Here is a 24608-nt window from a genome sequence, read left to right on the forward strand (position 1 = left end):
AGGGCCTGACTCGGACCAGGCACCCTTCGCATGGTGGTCAGGAGGGGGGACGCCCTGCCAGCCCCTGGAGGACACGCCTGGGTCCATCTCTCCTTGGGCCTGTTTCCACCTTTTGAAACCCTCTCTCCAGCTGGCTGTGACTCATGGCCACCTTCAGAGTCCTCTGTCACCGAGAGGCAGCTGAAGGGGTCAGGCCACCCAGGTGAGTGACCGAGGCCACCTCGCAGGGTCACTTCACCTGGGCACCGGACAACAGGATGCCTGAGGCAGACCTGAAGCTGTGGAGCCCACAGCCCCCAGGAGTGGTCCCTGGGCAGTTGTGGGGAGGGCGGCGGCTGCCACGCAGACATCCCAAAAGCCCCACAGAGAGAGGAGTCCGCCTGAGCGAGAGCTCGGAGGCTCCCTGGGCCTGGCCATCTCAGAGGGCAGCCCGGGTTCACCCCAGCTGTCTTCTTCTGCGGCTCCTGGCAGCTGTCACGCTCGCTAAAGGCTCGAGAGCAGATCGACATCGTCATTGTCCCCCTTGGGTCCCAGCGTTGCCTTCCCTCCTGCTTGGAATAAAAACCCTGCTTCTGAAAAGCAGCCTGCATGGCAGGCAGACTGCAGGCCCCCCGGCTGGCCCAGGCCTCCTCCCCGCCCCGTCTCGGGGGCACCTCGCCTGAGTGGGCTGCCCAAGCTGCCCTGCCAGCCACCGCGGGCCTCAGCGGGGGCTGCACAGGACGGCCCAGCAAGGGGCAGGAGCAGACAGCAGTGCGGCCCCCGCGGTATGAGCAGGACTCGGAAAGTTCCATTGGAGCAGGCGGCTCAGACAGAGATGTAATCGAGGGGCACCTCTGTTTCTAAACCCAAAGCTAAGCCCTGGCATCCAGTCCTCCTCCTCACAGGACAATCTCATCGGGACCTGCTCATCATGGCGCAGCAAGCTGATCTCTGCTTGGTGAGAAAACATCCCCCGTCTCTCCAGCCAGGAAGGTGACCGTGTCCGGAGCCCTGGGTGCTCGTCGCACTGGGGCCTCTTGGCACTCGCACGCCCCACGGTAAAGGGTAACGAACTTAGAGCTGCCAAAGCAAAGGCAACATAACAGGATACTCCCATGCTTCATGAGTAAAAGTTAGGGTAAGGGGCTCACTCCACTGGGTGTGGAGCCCCCACTGGCTGGGGTCTGAGTTCAGGGTGGGGAAATATGGAGTGGTAACTGGAGAAGAGAGCCGCAGACACTGACTGTGGCCTCATGACCTGCTACAACACTGACTGTGGCCTCATGACCTGCTACAGAAACGAGGACCTCGGTAGCTTGGCACATTCCCTCTTTGCTTTTAAAGGCATGTGCTCTCTTTAGATATGCTCACCATTTTATTTTTCTTTCTCTTCATTACCATTATTTTTCATATTCAAGTTGTTGCATGTAAACAACTTGTTACATGCAAAAAGATTAATTTTACAATTTAGTCTTGGGAAATGATCACTGGGATTGTGCTGCATCCTTTCCAAGGAGGTCTCGAGAGAGGGTGTCCCGCTCCCAATTCTGTTCTTCCTCGGGTGCTCTGTCTCAGCCCCAGAGGTAGCACTGGCGCCCGACACCTGCTGTATTCTCTGAGAACTTAATGCACCTCTCACTAAAAGACAGACCCAGTAGAAAAAAAGTACAGATATAGGTGACCTAAACAACATAAACAATCAACAAGTTGATTTATACATATGTAGAACTCTGAAATCAAATATTGCAGAATATACGTTCTTTTCAAGTATACACAGTATGTTCCAAGTGAAAACTTCAATACATTCCAAAGAATAAAAATATTACAAATGGACATTCTCTGACCACTATCAGTGAAACTATAAATTCATAATAAAATCAAAAAATAAAAAGGCCCTGCTATCTAGAAAACAAATTTTAAATGCTACTTAAAAACTCTTAGATCAAATATCAATATTGTAGGTTTTCTGGAGAATAATAATGAAAATATAACACATCTAAATGTATGGTATGTAGCTAAAACAGTTATTAAAGGAAAATTCATAGTATTAAATATATATATGACATATATACATATATATCTCAAAAGAGATGAAAATAAATGAACATCCACTTCAAAAAGAAAGAGAAAAATAAGCATAAAATAACCCCCCTCAGAAAAAAAGCATAAGGAAGAAATCATGATAAAAGCAGAAACTAATTAGAGGAGAAAGCAATGGAACTAATGAATAAGCCTAAAAGCAAGTTGTTTTAAAAATTCAACAGAATAGATGACGCACTAGTCATTTTAATTAAGAAAAAATAAGAGAGACAAAGATTTGCAATTCCATGCAAATATATTTGAAAACATAGATAAAATAAATAATTTTCTGGAAAAATACAATATACCAAAATTGACTCCAGGAGAGCCTAAAAGCTTAACCAAGCCAATTATCATAGAAAAAATAGAAGTAAGGTGTTCCCCTTAAATACCACTGGGAAAAGATGGTTTCACAGGGAATTCTATCAAATCTTTAAGGACTAGATAATCTGACTGCTACATAAATTACTCTAGGTCCTAAGAAGTAAACTTTCGAAGTCTTTCCATTAAGCAAGGATCACATTAATCCCTCAAGCTGATAAATAACACATCAAGGCAAAGAGCAAACTGTAAACCAATCTTATTTGTGACTATCATGCAAATGTCCTGGATATAATGTTAGTAAACAGAAACCTAAGATTAATCTGCTGAAGTAGACCTGAGTTTATCCTGAATTTAAATTAGAAACAACAGAATGAATTAATGATTGATTTCATCTTTTTTTTTAATATGTAAAAAAATTACTAGCTCTGTACATGGAAAATCCGTAGTCACAGAGACTGCCCAGTAGTACTGAGCAGCCCAAGGGCGCATGAATCGCTAAACCCCGTCTCCCACTAAGAGAAACTCCAGGGCTGGAGCAGGACATTCCTAGGATGAGCCTGGAGCATCTGCTGATAGCCAGGTGCGAGGAAGCTATCAGGACCACTGGGACGGGGCCAAAGGGGGTCAGGAGAGGCTCCCACCACCCAAAGAGGAGGCGGTCGGAGTGTCCATCAGAAGAAGCTGCAGTGGGTTGGGACCCACCGAGAACATTTACATCCATAAGTTCATAACGATGCTTTTTTAAAAACCCATTGGTCAACTTTGGAGGATGCTAGTGAATCACCACATTGCTTTGCACAGTTAAAAAGGGGAAAGAATCAAGCATCTGTGCTGTTTTTTTCTACACAAACGCTTCCTCAGAGGAATTGAGGGAAACCCATTTCTCTTCAGGCAGGTATACCAACCAACTAAGGAAAGGAATGAGAGAAGAGGAACAGGATTGTTCCGCAGTCAGTCCCTCGCGAAATAACCATTTAGTGATGGACATCCATGCCTGCTACCATCAGCGAGGGACCAGACAGTAAGGGCCTGAGGGACAAAGACACACCGTCCATGAAGGATTCCTGTCGGAAGGTCACGTTTGAAACCCAGCAATCCGCCTGCATCTCTCAGGACCGACCCTATGAGTCACTGCTCATTGGCCACACTGGGGGCGGGGGAAGGGCAGTCTCTGATTTTTCTTCCTCCGCTTTCTACCCGCAGAGATCTGGGGGTAACCTGGGATCCTGGATGTGGTGCAGCCACAGTTACAAGAAATAATAGGTTGCATAGTTGGATTTCAAAGAGTAGTAACCCCATGAGACAGGTATCCCCTTTAAGCATTGCACAGCTGAAGAAAATTACTTCCCTAAAACCTCCAGCTAGTTAACTGCATATGCAGGATTCAAAACTAGAACTTCTTTTTTTTTTTTAACTCAAATACTGGAACTTGCCCCACACCTCCAGTTTCCTGAATAAGATGAGTTGCTTAGGATTTTTCAGCTCACCAGAATTACAAGTCTCGTGAGTTCTTTTCACTGTAGTGGGAATGATCGTGCAATCAGAAAGAAAATACATTCCCAACCTTTTGTGAATTTGGCATCTTATTTACGGATATTTAAACCCATGTCTCTAAAGGATAAGCCATGTTTGTCTTGCAAAGCCTAACTTCATAGGAAAAACAAACAGTACAAAACAAAATCTTTGAAACATGTGTGTTGCCCCTAAAAACAAACAGCAATCATCGTTGCTACAGCCATGGAAACTCTGAGCATCTTCACAATGCATAATCCAAACACATCTGAATACGTTTTATTTCAAAGTTTTCCCCCGATGTTGTCTCCTACTGGCTGATATCTTCAACATGTCCGTTTGTTCAGTTTTTAGCAATTGGCTCTCGGTATCACATATGAATGGAAAGAGGAGGATTTGAGTCGAATTAATGAATTTTCTGAGATGTTCCATGCGTCCTTGTTGTCTGAGAATTTCTTTAAGTGGTATCTGTGTTGACAAAACTGTTTGCTTTTATGCTGGATACTTAGCATGATGTGACGCATCAAAACCAGGATGATGTGAAGGGCAAGGCCCGCTGCTTGGCCCATCTTCATGGTGTTTTGTGGGGATTGCATAAGCGGAAAGGCAGCCTGCTGGGGCTGGTTCCTGGGAGTCAGCTGTGCCTCCCTCCGCACCCTCTCCCACAAGGGTCCTAAGGATGGACCCAGTCTGTCCTAAGAACCAACGTCAACCAGTTCAGCAGGGAAACTAAAAGCATTCTGTTCCTGTTCCTTAGACTCATGGCCATGAACTGACCACAACAGTGTGTCGTCCCAGACTTGACTCCACCAAAAATCACAGCGTGTGGAGACACAGAGGTGATGGCACAAGCTGGACTGATAGAATCTTCCAGAAAACTGGAGCAGCCTCAAAAACTCTTCTTTCCAACTTTCTCATTTAAAATATTTTAGTTCACCTCTCTGCCTTAATTTGTGTAGGAAAAGTCACTGAAACCTGTAAGATAATCATATTTCTTGAGTGAGAAGGGACTAGGGAAGCGAACATTGCCCAGCATTGTGCAGAGAGCAGACATCAGGCAAATTGCATCAAAGTCTTCTCGCATTTAAATAAATCCTCAAGATAGGTTTTAGGCTCACGCTTTGCTTTTCTCCTAAAAGAATTTTTATGAATTTTATTTTCCATTTCTTTGAAGGCTTCCAACATTTGAATTCAAATAGTTTCAAGATCTCTTTCTTATAACCTGAGTTCTAAATATTGGCTAAGATGATTGTTTCCACAAACATTAGAATTGAGGAGATGGACCAGGAAATTCTATTTTAACAAGTACTGAAATGTTGGGGAAAGTCAATACTCAGAACCCAGGCTGTCAAGAGTTGTCTGGGGCAAATACTCTTATGATAACAACATGCTTTACTTTTTTTTTTTTGAGAGGGCATCTCTCATATTTATTGATCAAATGGTTGTTAACAACAATAAAATTCAGTATAGGGGGGTCAATGCTCAATGTACAATCATTAATCCATCTCAAGCCTAATTCTCGTCAGTCTCCAATCTTCTGAAGCATAACGAACAAGTTCTTACATGGTGAACAGTACAAGGGCATTCATCACAGAAACTTTCGGTTTTGATCACACATTATGACCTATAAACAATCAGGTCAAATATGAATATTCGTTTGATTTTTGTACTTGATTTATATGTTGATCCCACATTTCTCCTATTATTATTATTATTTTTATTTTTAATAAAATGCTGAAGTGGTAGGTAGATGCAAGATAAAGGTAGAAAACATAGTTTAGAGCTGTAAGAGGGCAAATGTAGATGATCAGATGATCAGGTGTGTGCCTATGGACCAAGTATTAATCCAGGCTAGACAAGGGCAGCAAGACATCCACGGATGCAGAAGATTTCTCTCAAAGCAGGGGGGGTGAGGTTCTGAGCCTCACCTCTGTTGATCCCCAAATTCTCACCTGATGGCCCCCCTGCGACTGTGCCTGTCTTAGGTTGTTCCTCCCTTGAGGAATCTTACCCGTCTCTGGCTAACCAGTCATCTTCCGGGGCCATACAGGGAGACGTAAAGTTGGTAAGTGAGAGAGAAGCCATATTGTTTGCAAAGGTTAGCTTTTTACTTCTTTGCACATTTATGCCCTGTGGCTTCTATGCCCAGCACTTGTCTCGAGGTATCTTTACCACCTGGAGGAATTATGATACTCGGTAAATTCGATATGAGGCACAACATGCTTTACTTTTATTCTCAATAACATCTAGCAGCTAAACCATCTCATTCAGACTTCCCAGGAAACTGAAGAAAATCCACCTTCCACTGGGATCAAGTGGAGAAAATTTGAACCTCAAGGGGGAGATTTGCCAAAGATTTCAGGCAAGGAAAACTGAGTAGTTCAAATGAAGTTTTGAGTTGTTCAAAAGTTGCAGTTTCTCTAAATACAGAGCCTGAGGAAGTGGCGCTGCCCAGGGGTTGTACACTGAGCTTGTCTTGCTTAAACCAGCTGGTGATGCTGTCTCCTCTCTCCTGGCCTCTCGTCCTAGCCTGGAAAGAAGGCGCTTGGGCGCCACGATCCTCTCACCCCCCGGAGCCGTCAGAGCTGAGGTGCATGTGGCTGAGGTGTGCGGTGGTTGCATGCCTCCGTCGCGTGCCTCTGCACCTGCACGTGGGCGGTCATAGACCTGCTAGGGAGCGCTGCACCTGGACCCTGGTAGCGATGAATCTGTACCTCCTTCTCTCATGGTAGATGTCCATCCTCTCGGCCCTCTGACAGCAAATCCCAGATTTCAGACACACACGTCAACCCAAGGGGGGGGCCAGCATGTAGACCAGCTCCTGGCCCTTTCCCTGGCATTCTCGAGAGAGCCCTGTCCCCGGGCAGAAGTGGCTCCTGCACCCAGGAGAGGGGCCAGGAGTAGAAAGCCACATAGAAAGGGAAGAGCTCACCTGGCCCTGAGAAACCCCTGAGAAATCATGCTTTGCTCAACCGATGTACCTCTGTGCCTACAAGCCCACCAGCTATCCCAGGGAAGAGTGCCCTCTTCCAAGACTACGATTCCACTCTGAGGCTCTGGCACCTGACGTTTCTCGGGCACTCCGCGTCCACGGGAGGTCTGCCTCTGAAGGCAGAAAACTTCCAAAGGCCCCTGGTGCAGAAGGCCAGCTGCAGATAATTTAGCCTGTCAGCCAAGCAGTGGCCTAAATCACATTCACTTACACGCAAACACAATCGTTACACGTCCGAAGGACAGTTGTCAGCACAAAAAGGAAGGCACAGAGGGCAGATCCCTGAGGCTCTGAAAGGCAGGCAGGACGCCCCCAGGCCCACTGCGCACAGGTGCTGAGCAGGTGGGTGTTGCAGCCCTCAGCGCTGGGTCTGCCCCTTCCAGCTCTGAGCTCCCCATTTCCGGCCTCTCCCCTCCCGGGATCATGCCAGTCCCACACCTCACCAGATTAGGTGTGAAAAAGATGCTGAGAATCCCAGTCTGCACCCAAAAATACTTTGGGTTTCTTCTCATTTCTTTTATGGGCACTGACATCCGTATTTGGAAACTTAATGGGAAAAGGGCAAACTCCAACCGTGAAGGCTTAGCCTGTCCGAGAACGTGGGTCACGCAGGGCTGGGCCCTCCTGAACCCCAAAGATGTGATTCCGTGAGTCATGGTGACAGACACACCACCCAGTGGTCAGAAACTGTAAGTTTTGAAACCAAGACCCTCCAAAAGCAGATGTGTATGTGCATTTGAATAATTTATGTATTAAAATGAAAGCACCCTGGCCGTCAGGCAGCATTTCCTCGTCTGCGCCCTCGTACTCCTCAGAGAAATGAGCTGTCCCCAGGAGACTGCTGTGTTCTGGGGGGAGCCTGGCTAGGCCGCCCCTCACCCAATAGCCTGTGCAAATAACCACGGGCTGGAGGCGAACCGAGCCATGTGCTGGTGAGCCTTCGTCCAGTCTGTCCTCCACTAGACTGCATGGGGGCAAAGCAAGTGCAGGTCCTCGTGCCGCCTGGACACGACTGTACCCTGGCCCTCCCTGGCATGATTTGGGTCACCACCTATCTGTAGATCCCCACTCCCACTCCCCTCCAGGACGCATGCATGGCCCTGGAGCCTCCAGCTTGGCCCAAAGCCACTCTGTGGACCAGTCTTCGTGTTTGCCCACCAACTGTCTGCTCCCAAACGGGCGGCTCCAGCTGCTTACCAGAGGCCCTTCTCTTGACAACGATGACATTGCTGCAGTCCCTGCACCTGGCCCCCTGCCTGTCTGGTCCCCTGGGCAGCTGTAAACATGCAGCTGATCTGGAGCCATCTCCCAGGGCTGGGCGCCTGGTGGCTGTAGGTCAGCTGCAGCTTCATTTCATCATTTTGGGGGGTTTGGGGATGCAAGCCCCAAAAGCCCACAGAGGTAAACATTAAAGGTGGAGGTACGGGGATGTTGTGAGCTCCAGCCCCGAATCCTGCTCAGGGCACAAACCTGGGAAAGTACAAGCTCCCCTAAGGCTCGCTGACAGCGTGGCAGTCAGCCTGGGGGAGGAACCCAGGCCAGCCTCCTTTGGGGCGCCTGTCCTAGAAGCGCTGCCCCGCCTCTCAGGCCGCGAGTCCAGCTCGACACCGTCTGTCATTCTGGATCGGCTGCGTCACCTTGTCCTCCCCTTGCCACACAGAACCGCTTGCTTCAAGGCCCCAGGACTCAGCTCCCCGGAAGGTCTAAGCAGGAGAGGCCCCCCAGGGACCGCACCGGCTGCCTCCTCCTCTGCTTGTGTCTCTGTCAGTAATGACCACCAGGATCCCCAGCGGGGAGCTCCCAGAGGGAGACGTTTTACAAGGGAACAGCGCAAGGCAGGGAGAATTTAAAAAGGAAATAGCAATCTCCTCTGGGACCCTGTAATAATTTAAACATTCCTCTGAGACATCTGAGGTTTGTGTGAAGTAGGGGAAAAGCTGCTAGCACATGAAGAATGCAGGCAATAAAGCACGGTCTAGAATGCTGTTCACCGCCTCCGTGGGGAGCAGATGTCCAGGCCGGCAGCCTCTCGGTCACCCACACGGCCCCTGCTGCGTACAATACCCACAGGACAGTGTTTACACCTGTGGACCCGAAACAAAATCAGGACAAACACGGGGCAAGAAGCAACGATGTTATTCGTGCAGTGGCGGCAGTGACCCCAAATGCACAGAAGAGTTGAGGTCACTCTGGGGGTGCTGTGAGCCCACAGCTGGGTCCCCCATTCAAGCCAGCCAGGGTCAGACAGTGACCCCTTTCTACTTTCTGCTGATCTCTTCAGGAAAACAGATTGAGAGGCCTCAGAAAGCAGATGGGAAACAGAAACCCCCTTTCTGGATGGAGACTTGAAGTCATCTTTTTAGATACTAGCTCAAGCACCCAAATTAGGTGTGTTTCAATTAAAGTAAACCCTCTGGCCATTCCACTCCGCATCCCACAAAAAACAACCTCATAAAGAACCTTCCGGCAACTTCTAACCAGTGTTTGGCAGCCCCACCCCCACCCGGGGACATCTGTCTGTGAAAGCGGATTGCATTCCGCTGATGCGTCTACCAGATGGTGGGACGTGCCCCTCGGCTTGGACTTGTCGAGTGTGTGCTCGGGGGGTGGGGGGTGGACACAGATGTCGAGCACCCTTTTTAGCGCACAGAGCCTCTGACGCACAGGCGGCCGCTGATGTTAATTCGGGGCGGCATCTCTCCCCGTGACTCACCACTGGGCGGACACGGGGGCTGCCTGCTGACCTCTGGGGCCATTTGGGCCCTTCAGAGTGTGAAATTTCAATTTCTACATCAGAGCTTTGCGTGTCAGGCCCAAAACGCTGCTGCATGTGAGAGCAATGCTGATGTCCCCAGGTCAGCATTTCGGCGAGAGGAAGAAAGGAGTAATTTCTACCAGGCACACATCGAGTCTGCAGACCGTGCTTAGTAAACATGCCCCTCTCCCGGCGGGCCCCGATTCCAAAAAAGACCCCATTCCCCAAACCCATATGAATCTGCTGGGCTCTGTTCAACACGGCGGTTCCCCAAACTCCACAGGCCCCCGTTCAACCCTCTCTGCAGCCAGACACGAAAGGGACACGGGTCCAAGACAGAGCAGAGCCCGGGCGAGGCCCTGCAGAGGAGAGAGGGTACCCAGGATCAAGCCTCCGCGGGGCCTTCAGGCCCGTGGCCCCAGACAAACCGCCTCAACCCCCATCCTCCCGACCCAAGGTCCTCCGGCCGCGCCCCGCCCCTCCACCCGTGCAGCCCGGGGCCCAAGGCCCTCCTGTCCAAACGCCAGACACATCTGAACCCTCTGGAGTCATATCCTTGAAATACGCCCGGTCCACACTCCTGGTGGTAAAGCAATTGTCCGCTCTTCCTCTGACACTTTGAATGCAGCCACGCGGGGAGGGGATGCGAGGGAATGAGATGGAAAGTCAGGCGCTCCTGGCACCGCCGAGGAGACCCCGGGCAAGCCGCTCTCCCTGGTCACACCCGCTCACCTCCGAGCGACCCTCTGGACTGTGACGCACACTCTGCTGGCCTCAGGGTCCTCCGTGTGTCCCTCAAAGTGGAGTCTGTGGGGCCTCTTGCCCGACGGGATGACCATCTGCCCCCGGGAGCCCTTTGCAGACCAGCAGTTCAGTCCACATGTGGAGGATTCGGGGTGCTGAGCGCCCAGCAAGAGCTGCTGGTGTCTGAAACGAAGGTGTGGCTGTGGCAGAGGAGCAGAGGGGCTGCGTGTGGAGCACGGGGTAGGGGGCATGTGCACCAGGACTGGGGGGCTCTGGGGTGGGCGAGGAGGAGGAGAGGGCTCAGGGTCACTGACCATGTGGGCCTCGGGATCCTGGGGGTCTCGCCCACCAAGGAGGGTCTCTGATATCCAGCTTCTAATGGCCAGGAGGAAGGGGGGAAGGGGGAAGATGGGGAGGGGGAGGAGGGCTATGGGGAGGGGGAGGGGAGAAGATGGGGAAGGGGAAGGGGGAAGATGGAGAGGGGGCGGGGGGGGGGAAGGGGGGGAGGAAGGATGAGGGGGAGGGGAAGGGGAGGAGGAGGTGACCCCACACCCTAACGGTAAATACCTCGCTCTACATACCACAAACTACACAGACCACGCCCCCCATCCTCCCCCCACACACAGTCAGGGGAGCAGAGGGACTGGTCCAAGCCAAGGGCCTCTATGCAGGCTCCTCTCTACACTGCCCTTCAGCCACAGAAAGTGGGGGCCTCTGCCCTGGCATGGGTCCCCTTCGGGGGCACATCCCTCAGACTAGCACATCCCCAAGACCCAGCCCACTGCACGCCCCCCTCCAGAGCACCAGGGCCCCGTGGCACCCACCTAGGAGGGCCCAGCACCCTGTCACCACCACAGGGCGGGCCTCAAGCACAGGGCCACACTGGGCAACATCCCTGCCTGGGCCTCGGGCATCCGGGGTCCCAGAGGGCCGCTGGCTGGCACAATGGCTGTGTCCACGAGGACATCGTGCCCAAAGGCAAACCGCACCCCAGTAGCAGCCACGCACTCCTATGGATGGTAACCATGCCAGACGGGGCAGGTTGTAAATGAAACTGAAATCAGGTCCCGACCCATAAGGAGCTGACCTCCGCCTGGCCCTGTGGCCCAGTAGCAGCAGGCCCGGGCAGCAGCGTGCGTCTCCTGCTCCTACCAGCTTCTCTGCCTGTTACCAGGTAGATGATGTGCCCCTCAGCTCTGCTGAGGGTCCCTCACACGCACCTGACCGAGCGATGCCCCACAGCCACCCTAGTCAAACCCAGTGGCGAACTCCTGAGCTGGAAGCAGAGGAACTGGCCACGTGGAGACAAGCGTTTCCACTGGGTCCAGGACCCATATTTGACAGATTAACTGAGCAGCATGAGAGGATGAAGGTGGGAACTGTAAAGCCAGGGGGTACTCCTCGTGGGGGTGCCTGGCAGGAGTGGGGTGCAGGGGCTCTGGGACACACCTCCCCCAGGCCACCAGTGTTAACAGGCACTGTGTACACACGTGCCAGTCTGCCCAGGGTTGTAGCATGCTGCCACTTCATTGTCCTGGGAACCCTGGGGGGCAGGAACTCTGTCACCCTGCCACAGCCAGGGGACATGCAGGAAAACAGACAAACCTAGGGGGCTCCACGACCTCACCCAGGGCCCTGCTGGCCATTCTCTGTTCAAGCCCAGGTCTGTCTGGCCTTAAAAGTCCATCTCATGCTGAGATGTGGGGGAAGCAGAGGGCAGTTCCCGGAGGTGCGGGTGGGGGCAGTGACTGAGCACCGTCTCCTGTGCCACATCAACATCTCCCTACTGTAGAGTCCTGTTCAAGAGCTGGGTCCTGTCTAATTGCCCCCAGGCTGGTCTTCAGCCACAACTCTTCATTCCTGGGTTTCACCCTGGAAAAGTGTCCCAGACCTCAGCTAGGCAAGACCAGGCCAGATCAGTTCGGTTTTGAATTCATGCCTTTTAAGAGAGGCTCAGAGTATCTGCCTAAAAAAGCCCTCCACATGCCCAGGACGGGGCACAGAGCCCCTCCCCTCAGCAACCTTCCCAAACACAGATTTCCAAACCACTTAGCTTTGCCACCTATCTGGTTGCTAGTTTTTGACAGACTAGCGGATGAGTTCACTTCATTAAGCAGTGAGATCAATATTGCACGTCCTTGTGAAGTAGCAAAAGTATTTTTTTGATAAATAAATAAGGAGCATAAAAAGTAAGAGACACATTATTTAAAGTAAAATGGTGAACAAATTTAAAAATCATCAAATGCCAAGCACCTCCTATTACATGATAGGATCCAGTGGCACCTAGCAAGGACTGACTAGACTAAGAGAAACAATTATTTTTAGGACACAGAAGTAGAGTATGGATTCCATTCCAACAGTGTTTCTTGATCTGAAGGCTTCAGAAAAGCAGGTGTTCATAATAAAACTATGGGAGAAAAAGTATTCTGGCTCCAGTGAGTTTGAGGAATTAACCCTGAAGTTAAACGCTCTGCTTTTTACTGCAGGACTTCTCAGAGCCTGTAATGTGCTAATAAGTATAGCAGAGCGCCAAGAGGGAAATATATGTTTTCTGACTTAGTTGACCACCAGAACTCTTTGCATGTGAAAGCTGATGATACGAAGCCATCTGCGGATGGATCCCAGGAGACCATCCATTCAACAGAACCCAGTTGGGGACAGTCTGCATTACGCTAATGCCAGCTCCAGAGGGTCCCAGATGAAGCTGTCTCCCAGACTGAGCGGGCACACTCTTCCTAGATTTGCTGGAACACACCAACTCCTCTCGCTTCCTAGACTTGGAATGGAGCTGGACCTGCAGTTTCCCAGGAAAGAACAACCTCATTGCTTAAACCATGGTGGGCTTGGAGTACAGTCCTGTCCGCCTGCCGTGCCACACAAATTCTGCCGATACTTTACTTAGAGGTGGTAAGTCATCATTTCCTTCCCTTGTCATCAGCCACTGACAAGGGTGACTGGCATTGCCACAGTGAACATCGCAGGCTCCTGCACTTGACCTTAGTGACCCGGTCTGCAGGACTTTGCCACAGGCTTGCAGGTTTGGGTGTGCAAGAGCGTATCACTCAGACGCTTCTCCTAAGGTTTGTGGCTGCACGTGTTAAAGGGCCCCCAGGTAGACCATGGAATCTGGGCAGTGGTTACATTGCCATATCCCTCAACTTTCCATGAGTGTTCTTAAGGGACCCACATCAGGATGGTTTTCTCTATAACTCCTCAATTAAAAATAAGAAAAATTAAAGACCATCCTGCCATTAGCTACTTGTGTTGCCATTAATGAGCCACTTAAATCCTCTGGCTCTCGGTATCCTACTCCAAACACTGATTCCTACCATCCTTCTGGCAGAAACACTCTATGTTTTCACAACACTTTGAGCGCACAGGATAGATCACAATCAAAATAAATGTAACGACCTAGATACAGCTGGATATTGTCTCTCTGTGAGAGCTTTTCCTCTGCCGTAAGGCTGGCCATCACCTCCCGAGCTATTACCAAGATCCAGGCACTGGGCTGAACCTGTGAATCCTTATCTTACTGATCCCCCAACAGATCCCCCAACAGGTCCCCCAGCAGAACCCTGTGACCTCAGAGCCGTTTCATCCCAATGCAGGTGTTCCCAGCGAGGCGCGTGAATTGCATTCCGCTTACTCGTAGGAAACAGAGTTGCAGGGCTGTGCTGGGCTCAGTCACCTCATCTCCACCTCCCCATCTCCCAGACGCTGGGGGTCCGTGGACCATGCAATTAGCAAAGGGTCACACACTTGTGGAGGGACAATAATGGACATTTAGAGTAGAACTGTGCCAGCGGCTGGGAAGGTGTTGCGATTTGCAGACATTTAAAAACTACAAAATTGGAATCATCTGTAATAACTGTGTTATATATAGTAAGTCGTGTATTCACTGTAAATTTTTTCCTAAATCCAAAACAGATTCTAATCTACCGTGTGTCAGCGGTCCAAGAGCACGGTCCACACATGCGGCGCATGACGTCCGAGTGGACTGTCCAGTTGCATCTCCGCGATGGGAACTCTCTCCTCCTTCCCAGACCAGGGGCTGTTTCCAGAAAAGTTTAGCTGTTGAGCCCAAATGTTGGCCACGTCTACCCACTCAGCTGGTTAAAATGAATAACTGGTTCTTCAGAACTTTTGTGCAGATACATCCAACAGAGAACTTCCTATTTAGGGCTTCCTGATTATTTTAATGTCACACCATCGTGTTCCCGTGGGGTGCAGTCAGAGCGGCCACCTTCCCATTCAAACAGAGAGGTGGAAGGGGCGTCAGAGCCCCACTTCTCAGATGGGTCTATGCTGCAAACAGGGAAACGGAGGCGACGTGGAAGACCCCCTCATCCCCTGTCGCGCGCTCCACCACCGGGATGGGAATCCACTCTTCAGACTCCAGACCTAATGCTCATCTCCAGAGATCATGTGATCACGTAGAAGCCGGGTCACAAAACAGAGGTTGGGAAATGTCCCTGATGTGTCTTCCGTTGTTCAAGACGACTCCATTTTATGAAGGAAAATCACCTCCTCAAAACTGTTTCTTTGACCATCATCATCTGTTTGTGGAGAACACAGCTCAGGGATGGACCGAACAGCCACTCGGAAACTAGACGTCGTGAGCATTCCCTTTGCTGCGTACAGAGGGTTTTCATTCTTGCCGCCTCGGCCACCACGTTGTTCAAGACTTCCAGCTGCATGGCTCTGAGCTGAAGATAGTTGTCGTTTCCTACTGGGCATTCAGCAGAGGTGAGAAACTTATTCAGTCAAGGGCCAGATAGTAATACGGGTTTTGAGGGCCATAGAATCTCTGCTGCCCCTACTCAGCTCTGTCCTTCTGGCATGAAAGCAGCCACGGACGACACATGACCAGTGGGCATGGCTGTGTGCCGATAAAACTATTCATTTAGATCAGGCAGCGGGCTGGGTTTGGCCTTCAGGTCAGGGTTTGGCAGCCAATGTTTTACATGACGGCAGTGTGTTTGAATGGAAAGTCCGGTGATTCACTGTGGTATCAACGGATATATTTTGGAATTTTACAAACATTGACTAAGCACTTTAACAAAGCACTGGCATTTTAATATTTTTCCTGGACGTGCAGTCGTGGGTCATCATGATACTGTCACGTGTAAGTTAGACTATTCCAAAGCATAACTCTTCATGAACCAACCAATCCCAGCCTACACCACCCACCCTGAGAGCACAGGCCGCCTGCGACCCCCTAGAATCATCTAGTATCAGCCCCACAGCCCCAGCCCAATCATACCCCCGGAGGCAAGGACCTCAGTGCAGAGCCTTACCTGTGTCTATGTCAGCAATTTACACACTCCATGGCATGGGTTTAATTCATCCTCACCTGACACTAAAAGTTCTGTCCTTTACTCCAATACTTTTAGTCCTCTGACGTTTCTCCATCACGGCCTCTCCCAGCTCCACCATCTCTACCTTGGGACTGACGGGAGAAGCCCTCCTACCTAGGTGGAGGGTCCCTGGGGACACAGGCCCCTGAGCAGAGGGAGGGCTGCATGGTGGCTGACCAGGTTGGGAGGAGAGGGGAGAACAGGGACAGAGCCCCCAGAGCAGGCTGAGCATGGCCTGTGCGGGGACTGAGGAGGCCTTGCTGGGGCCTGGGTCTTATGGGCAAATATGAGCCCAAAGAAGCTGAGAGAGCTGCAGTCACACCACACAGACTTGACTGAGACCAAAATCATCACCATGGATAGAGATTGTCACGACAGAACAATAAAACACCTGCGTTGCCAGGAAGACAACAATTGTAATTTGCATAAACCTGACAAAAATGGCTTCAAAACATGAAAAGAATTTTTCGCAAATCCACAATTATTGTGGGAGTAATGCAACCATTTTGATTAATAGACCAAGCACCAAAAAAATGTTGATCAAAGCATAGATCAGAATATAATTAACTAGCTTAGATTAATGGACATATGCGGAAGTCAGCTACAGCAATCAGAACACACCTATTCTGAAACAAACTACACTGAACTTTCCAAAAACAGTTTTAAAGAGCATTCTGTAGGCCACAAAGCACTTCCAAAGGACATGTTGTTGGAACACAATGAAACTGAGTGAAAAACAGGTATTTCTCTACCATCCACACATTTAGATTTTTTTTAACTCATGTCAAAGCATAAACATATTGGGAAGTTCATATACTTAGACTCAAGCAATAATGAAAAGACTATTAACTGACATGCAGCTAAAGTTTTTCCCTGTGGGAAATTTATAGGAACAAACAGATTGAGAATTAATGAACTAGGTGTCCAGCTGAAAGTAGTTTTTTTAAATAGAATAAATTCAAAGAAAGTAAAAAGTAGGCTGTTACAATATCAAAGTATATGTCTTAGAAAAGTAAGAAGATAAATATACAAAAGATAAACAAAATCAGTTACAAAGTAAATATAAATGTTTAGCTAGATGAGAAACAAAACAAAATAGGAATATAAAAGGGAACATAATTATGCATACAGCAGAATGGTGAACAATTTATGCAAATAATTTTAGTTACAAAATTTTTCTTCTTTACTATCATCTGAAAAAAAATTTTTCCTACCACTCAATTTCATCTTTTTTATTTTAAAAGGCTGATATAACTTTGACATTAAAATTCAGACAAGAGCAATATGAAAAATGAAAATTGGAGTTTACAGGATCTGCAGATATGAGCATAGTAGAAGAAACTTATAAAAAATATCAGCAAGCCAAAGACAAAAATGCTTCAGACAGAACATCATGAGCGGGTGTGGCTACTATAAGTATATACATATATAATTGAACTTTATTATTTAACTCAAGCATTTTAAGGAGAATTTTAGGTTGCTTACATTTCTTGTAATCAAGTTGATGAATAGTTTTCTACACTTTATATTGTTTTGTTTTCTTGTTCTTCCCCTTGTTGTGTGACCACATAGATTAGTATTTTATTATTTTATAGTTCTTTTGAAGAATACACATCCTATTTTAAAATCTACTAAACCAAATACCTATTTAAACTATTACTTCTTTGGCCACAAAAATCAAGAAAAAAATACCTTTGACTTTCTTCTATATACACAATTGGAATTTAGCATGTTTATTATTTCCTCTGCCCACAAGCCTTAATTATTGTCCTGGAACTATGTTTATTATACAAATCTAGAATGTTTCCCTTCTTAACTCACTTTTCTAACTATTGTACAACCGTGTAACCTAAACGCTAGTCCTTCTGTGAGGTGTATTGCTTTCTACTTTGTCTTCCAGTTAGGTGGAGGTTCAGGAACAGTATTTCGGGGCTCCATCTTGAAAGCGCCTGTGCACCTGAGCCTCTCTCTCCTGCCCCCACCTTGAACAAAACGGCCGGGGAAGGATTCTGCATGAGCCCACCTCGCCGCAGAGCTCAGGGTGACACGGCGCTTGCCTCCCACCCACTTGCCGGGCTCCCCAGCCTTGCTGGCATCAGGAGCCCACAGCAAGGCATGGCTCTGGGGCCCAGTGAGAGCCCCCAGAGCAGGAGGCTGCCTCCCTGGTGTTCAGGGAGAGCAGGAAAGCTCTCGACCCCAAATCAGAGCCAAAGAGGGGGTCGGGGGGCCCAGAAGGTGCCTGACCGTCTCTTCAGTCATCCCTGTGCCCTGAGACAAAGCATGTGCTTAGAACAAAAATCAGTAGCAACAATTACAAAAAAAGCATAAAACAAAAATCCAGCTGACCAACGGAGGATAGTCCACATATAAAAAAACCCAGAACATTGTGCTGCCTTAAAAATCCTGTTCTAGAAAAAGACTTAATGACCCTCATACATAATCCAAAATCTTAACATTGTTTTGGGAGTTGTTTTCACTGGGAACTAATTAAGGTTCATTTTAGGAGCTAAAGAATGTAATTCTTTAAACATTCAATGAGAAACAAAGAATACAAAACCACATTAGAGTGAAATTTTCTTTTACACATGTATGATACAGACGTGAAAAACTTCAAAAAATAAATATAAAGTTCATAGTGGTTTGAGGAAATATGGATGAATCACATTTCCTCCTTTTTATTATGTTTTCTAATTTCTATAATAAACATGTATTGTTTATTATAAGGAAACAAATTATTTTTAAAATGAGATTATGAAATAGAATGTATCTTGTAATTTCTAAACACAAAGATGAATTATAAGTGTATTCATAAAAATATAACCAGATATCAGAGGAAGGACCAAACATATCATACATAATTATAACTGATGAAATTTAAAATGCAAAATAAAGATATGACTGTGAATATTTCTGTCCCAAACTATGTAACATTAAAATAGTTAAAGTGTAAACTGTTCACAACACAAGGAGAAACTGACAAAACATGATTATGGTAGAACTCATTAATGAGCATCTTGTAAAGTCAAAAGCAAATTTCAGTTAGGATATTAAAAATCTAAATGATATAAATAAGAAGCATGTTGTAATAGATGCATTAAGATTTCACCTCTTAAACATGACATTATTTTTTCAAACTCGTGAAACATTGACAAAATAATATCATATACTAACCAATGAATAATACTTCGATGGATTTAAAAAGTAATGAAACAGGAAACCGGCATTACCCTCATACATAATCCAGACACACTACAAGAAAACTACGCACCATCCCTTCTGAACACTAATACAGAAGTCCTCAACAAAATACCAGCAAACTGAATTCAGCAACATATTAAAAGGATTATACACCATGACCAAATGGGATTAATTCCGAATGCTGGCATAGTTCAACAAATGAAAACTGATCAATGTTATATAACATATTAGCAGAATGAAGGGAAAAAATCACATGATCATTTAATTGATGCAGAAAAAGCTTTTGACAAAATTCAACACCCTTTCATGAAAAAAAAAAACTCAACAAACTGGGATAAAGGGAAACTACCTCAACATAGTAAAGGTCATTTACAAAAAGTCCGCAGCTAACATCATAGTCAATGGTGAAAGATGGAAAGCTTCTCCTCTAAGACCTGGAACAAGACACGGATGACCACTTTTAGCACTTCTGTCCATCATTGTACAAAGTCCTAGCCAGAGCAATCAGGCAAGAAAAAAAAAATGAAAGGCATCCGAATTGGGAAAGAAGAAGTAAAATGATCTTTTGTCACAGATAATATGATCTTATGTGTAGAAAACTCCAAAGATTACACACACAAAAGCTGTTAGAAACAAAAAAATAAATTCAGCAAAGTAGCCAGATACAAAGTCGACACACTAAAGCCAGTTGCATTTCTACATGCAAATAATGTACAGTCTGAAAAGGAAAATAAGAAAATGACCCCATTTATAATAGCATCAAAAAGAATAAAATAGCTAGGAATTAGCTTAGTCTAAGATACGAAAGATTTATACAATGAAAACCACAAAACATTGCTAAAAGAAATTAAAGAAGATATAATAAATAAAAACATATCCCATGTTCATAGAGTGGAAGACATTATTAAGATATCGGCAGCAATCCAAGATAGTCTACAGATTCAGTGTGATCCCTGTGAAAATCCCAATGACATTCTTTGCAGAAACAGAAAAACTCATCCTAAAATTCATATGGAATCTCAAGGGGCCCCAAAGAGCCAAAACAATCTTGCAAAGAAGAATAAAGCTAGAGGATTCACACTTACATTTCAAAGCTCACCACAAGGCTACAGTACCCAGAACAGGACGATGTTGCATGAAGGCAGAACACAGACCAGTGGGATGGAACAGAGAGCCCAGAAATAAACCCTCCTGTATATGGTCAAATGGTTTTTGACAAGAGTGCTAAGACCAGCCAGTGAAGGACAGTCGTTTCAACAAATGGTTGGATAGAGCTGGAAAAACTGAATATCCACATGCAGCGGAATGAAATTGCTATTTACCTAACAGCATATACAAAAACTAACTCAGGGACCTAAATCGAAGCTAAAACTATAAAACTCTCCAAGGAAAACAGGGCAAATGCTGCATGATGTGGGATTTGACGTGACTTCTTGCATATGACCCCAAAGGCACAGGCAACAAAGTAGATAAATTGGGCTCCAAGAAAATTTTAAAATTTTGCGCATCAAATGACAGTATCAATAGAGTAAAAAGGCAACCCAAGGAATGGGAGAAAATATTTGCAAATCATACTTCTGATAAGGAATCGAGGTCCAGAAAATACTGCGAACTCCTGAAACTTAGCAACAAAAACAAACAACCTGATTCAAAAATGGGCAAAGGGTTTGACTAGACACGTCCCCACAAGAGATGTATAAATTGCCCGTAAGCGTGTGAGAAGTTCCCCAGCATCGGTTATCATGAGGAAAATGCACACCAAAACAGCAATGACATGCCGGTTCACACCCGTTAGGTGGGCTACTACCAAAAACAGGAAGTAACAAGCGTTGGAAAGGATGTTGGGAAATCGGAACCCTTGTGCCCTATTGATGGGAATGTAAAATGGTGCAGCCACTGTGGAAAACAGTAAGGAGTTTCCTTGAAAAATTAAAAATAGAATTGCCATATGACCCAGCAATTCTACTTCTGGGTATACACCTAAAAGAATGGATGGCAGGGTTTCCAAGGGATATTTGTACACTTATGTCCATAACATTATTCACAGTATCCAAAGCATGGAAGCAAATCCTGTGTCCACGGACAGATGGTAAGTAAAATGTGGTCTCTCCATACAATGGAATATGCGTCAGTCTTAAAAAGAAAGGAAATTCTGACACACGTAAACATGGATGAACATTGAGGATACTATGCTGAGTGAAGTAAGCCAGTCGCAAGAGACATACTGTGTGATCCACTTGCATAAGGTACTTAAGAGTCATCAAAATCATAGAGACAGAAATAGAACAATGGTTGCCAGGGGCTGCAGGGAGGGGGAAATGGGCAGGCATGGTTTAAGGGGACAGAGTTTCCGTTTTACAAGATTTTTGAAGGGTTCTGGAGATGGATAGTGGTGATGGTTGCACAATATTATGAATGTATTTGATAACACTGAACTGAACACTTAAAAATGGTTATGATGGTAAAATGTTACATTATGTGCGTTGTGCCACAATAAAAAAAATGAAATGATACAGGTTTTCTTATCAAATGGGATTTATAGAATCACAAAGAAATAAAAAATATATGTCTCCAAACCCAACCTCTTGAAAATTATACATACTTACACACATAGTTGATTAATAAATAAATAAAATAGAAATTTGATAAGAGAAGAAGTGGCCATCACAAACACAAGGTAGTAAAAGAATTATTGCAGTTACAACACTTTGTGTCAGATGAATGTGCCCATAACTGTACTCAGAATAAAATCTAAGTCTTTCAATATTCTGTTTGTGCTTACTGTCATTTTTATTAATAGCTACTATCTATGGAGTGTTTCCTATGTTCCAAGCATGACAACAAGTACTATGTATGTATCACCTGATTTAAGTATTTCCTGAATCTCACCAGATAGATGTTAAATAATTAGCATGAAAGGGAAGGGGGTGCAGAAGGAGGTGGGGGAGAGTCTCCAAATCAAGGGACTACTTAAAGGGCTCAAAATATCGTTAAGGCAAACACACAAAACATGCAAGGAATGAAATAAGGTAGAAAACAGGAAATAATGAATGAGTAAAGAGAACAAATGAAATTGATTAATAAGCCCAACAGCTGGTTCTCTGAAAACATGAAAACAAAAAACGAACCACTGAGAATCCTAGTTACTCAGAAAATAAAGAAAAAATACACACCATTGGATTATCATACAATATTCACTTATGTCAAAGGGATATAAAAGATATAGTGGAGATTTTAAAATATAAACAAATGTTATAATAGCTTCATGCTATTGTATTTTGAAACAATCTCAAAACAGGAACTTCTCTAAAATAACAAATTGCCAACACTGGTTCTGTAAAAGGGAGACACTTTGTAAGATTTGGGGACCTAATAAATGCATTATTGTTTCCCTCCAGTGTTCAGAACCAATTAAAAAATAAGACACAGAAGACAAGCAGCTTCGGAGCACATTATCCATTTCGGTGGCCAGAGGACAGTGACCTCTGTGGCCCAGAGGGCTTCCTGGGACCCTCTCCTGCCGAGCCCCAAGTCTGCCCTCAGGCAGGCCGGTTGGGGGTGCTGTCCCCAGGACTGTCACTTGCCCTCATCTGGAGACACGGAGCAAATTCCCTCTCTGGTGTTTGAAGCCTGGGAACAGATTAGCAGAGAAACTGACCAGCAGATGTGCGCCTCTCGGCCACCAACCTGCACCCCTGCCACGCAGAAAGCGAGCAAAGAGGTGAGCACTGTATCCGGGACCTCCCCCGGGGAAAGAAGCCCCAAGAAAGGAGGTGGTCCTCTGTCGGGAGGTTTAGACAGAACAACAAAGAAATAAGAAATTGAGAAGAAAAAGAAAAAGGCAACATCTAGCTCCAGGAAGTACCTCATGAAGACAGTCTTACTGGAAAATAATTTCAAGCATTCGAATGTGCTTAACTTCTATGATACACTGTCTTTCAGAACATAGTAAAGAGAAAATTAAAATAGCGGAGATGCTTACAATTCATTTTAGAACCGAGCACAATTCTTTCTCCAGATCCCTCTTACGAGCAAACAGACCACATTCCTATGAACAGAACTAAGGAAGGAAGACCAGAGAAGTCTGTAGAGAAAAACCTACACTGCCGCCAAGTAGATTATTCCAGGAATGCAGTGTAAGAAATCTATGAATATAAATCATGTCAACTGGTAAAAGGATAAAACCATATGATCACCTCAATAGATGCCAAGAAGGCTTTTGTTGAAAGTTAATATGTGTTCTTCGTTTTATGTGTGCACACGCACGCTCCCAGACTGGGGTTACCTGCAAACAAGAAGGCGGCATCCTATCCCCTGGCTAAGCTGCCCTTAGAACGTGAGGTGCTGGTCTGTTCATACCCGAGAAGGGGAGAAGCAGCCTAGGGCGAGCTGGCCGTGAGCAAGAGCGTCGGAGTGGACGGGCGCCGCAGGGACGTAGCCTCCCAGGAGCCGTGCTCACCCAGGGGAAGCCTGCCAGCAAGGGGAGGCGGGAGAGGTTGGGTTGCCAGGTAATATACAGGACACCCCGTTAGATGTGAATTTTAGGTAAACAACAAATAATTTTTTACTATAAGTATGTCCCAAATATCCCATGGGACAAACATACACTAAAAAAATTATGTATTATTTGTCTAAAATTCATATTTAACTGGGTGTCCTGTATTTTTATTCGGTACATCAGACAACCCTACACAGAAGCCAAGCCAGAGTGACACTCCCGCATCTGAGAACCATGCAACACAACAGGGCCAGGGGGTGCCTGAGAACTCGCAACCACCCAGCAGGGTGCAAAAAGCCAGCATTCGTTCACCTGCCCCCACCAGGGCATCAAGGACTAACGCCAGTCGACGGAGCAGACGCAGCTTCAAGGCCATATCGCTGACGGTCGTGGGAGGCCCCATCCTCTGTAAGCCTAGTGCCAAGATTACACAGAACCTTCCTCAGCTCGGCTGTGCCACCAGAGACACCAGAAGCCCCGCCTGCCTCATGAAGACCCACAGAACAGTCTGGATTCAGAGCCAGCAGGCTGCCACTGAGGCAGGCATGGCCCTGCAGCAAGGGTTACAGAGGAGCCCAGGGCAGGGGGGTAGGGTGATACAGAGGGATACAGATGCTCGGCAGCCCAGGTGGGTCACAGGCAGCAAAGGGGCATGGCAGCCACCACCAGGAATGCAGCCCAGTGCCAGGACCCGACTGGTACCGAGTCCACCGCAGCACCACCGGCACCACTCGGCACCACCACCAGCAGGGGTGTGTGGGGACTGGTCAGAGAGCAGAGGGGACATGGGCAGCAGAGGGGACACGGGCTCTAGGGACCCCCAAGGACCGGCCATACCACTGTCCCATCCCCAGTACAGAGCTGATGACGTGGCAAAGACAGACGGTCTGTGTGGGTCACCCAAGAAGCAGCTGGCAGATGTTGGAATTACCGGAGAGGGCTGTGTGACCGGCGGAGTGAGATGGAGTGTCACACCACACACATTGTTGGCACCTTCACGTATTATGTGAGTTCATGTGCAGCCCTGCTCACAGTGATATCGTGTGTTGTCCACTGGATGACACATCAGAAACATTTTAGCGCAGGCGCATCCTGAGTCACACGGACAGCACCATCTGGGCCGAGTGACACCGCCTGGTGCTAAGAACCTCAGCTGTTTCTCTCCCCGAG

The 24608-nt window shown here is 47.0% G+C and overlaps 1 long non-coding RNA gene across 1 annotated transcript in view; it reads right to left on the bottom strand.

The window, feature by feature from the left end:
* Positions 1-24608, bottom strand: part of LOC140844884 (uncharacterized) — a 145403-nt gene that overhangs the window by 23602 nt on the left and 97193 nt on the right. The gene's annotated exons all lie outside the window — the stretch shown is intronic.

The sequence above is a fragment of the Manis javanica genome, chromosome 12, assembly GCF_040802235.1.
Source record: "Manis javanica isolate MJ-LG chromosome 12, MJ_LKY, whole genome shotgun sequence".
In the NCBI taxonomy this organism is placed as follows: Eukaryota; Metazoa; Chordata; class Mammalia; order Pholidota; family Manidae; genus Manis; species Manis javanica.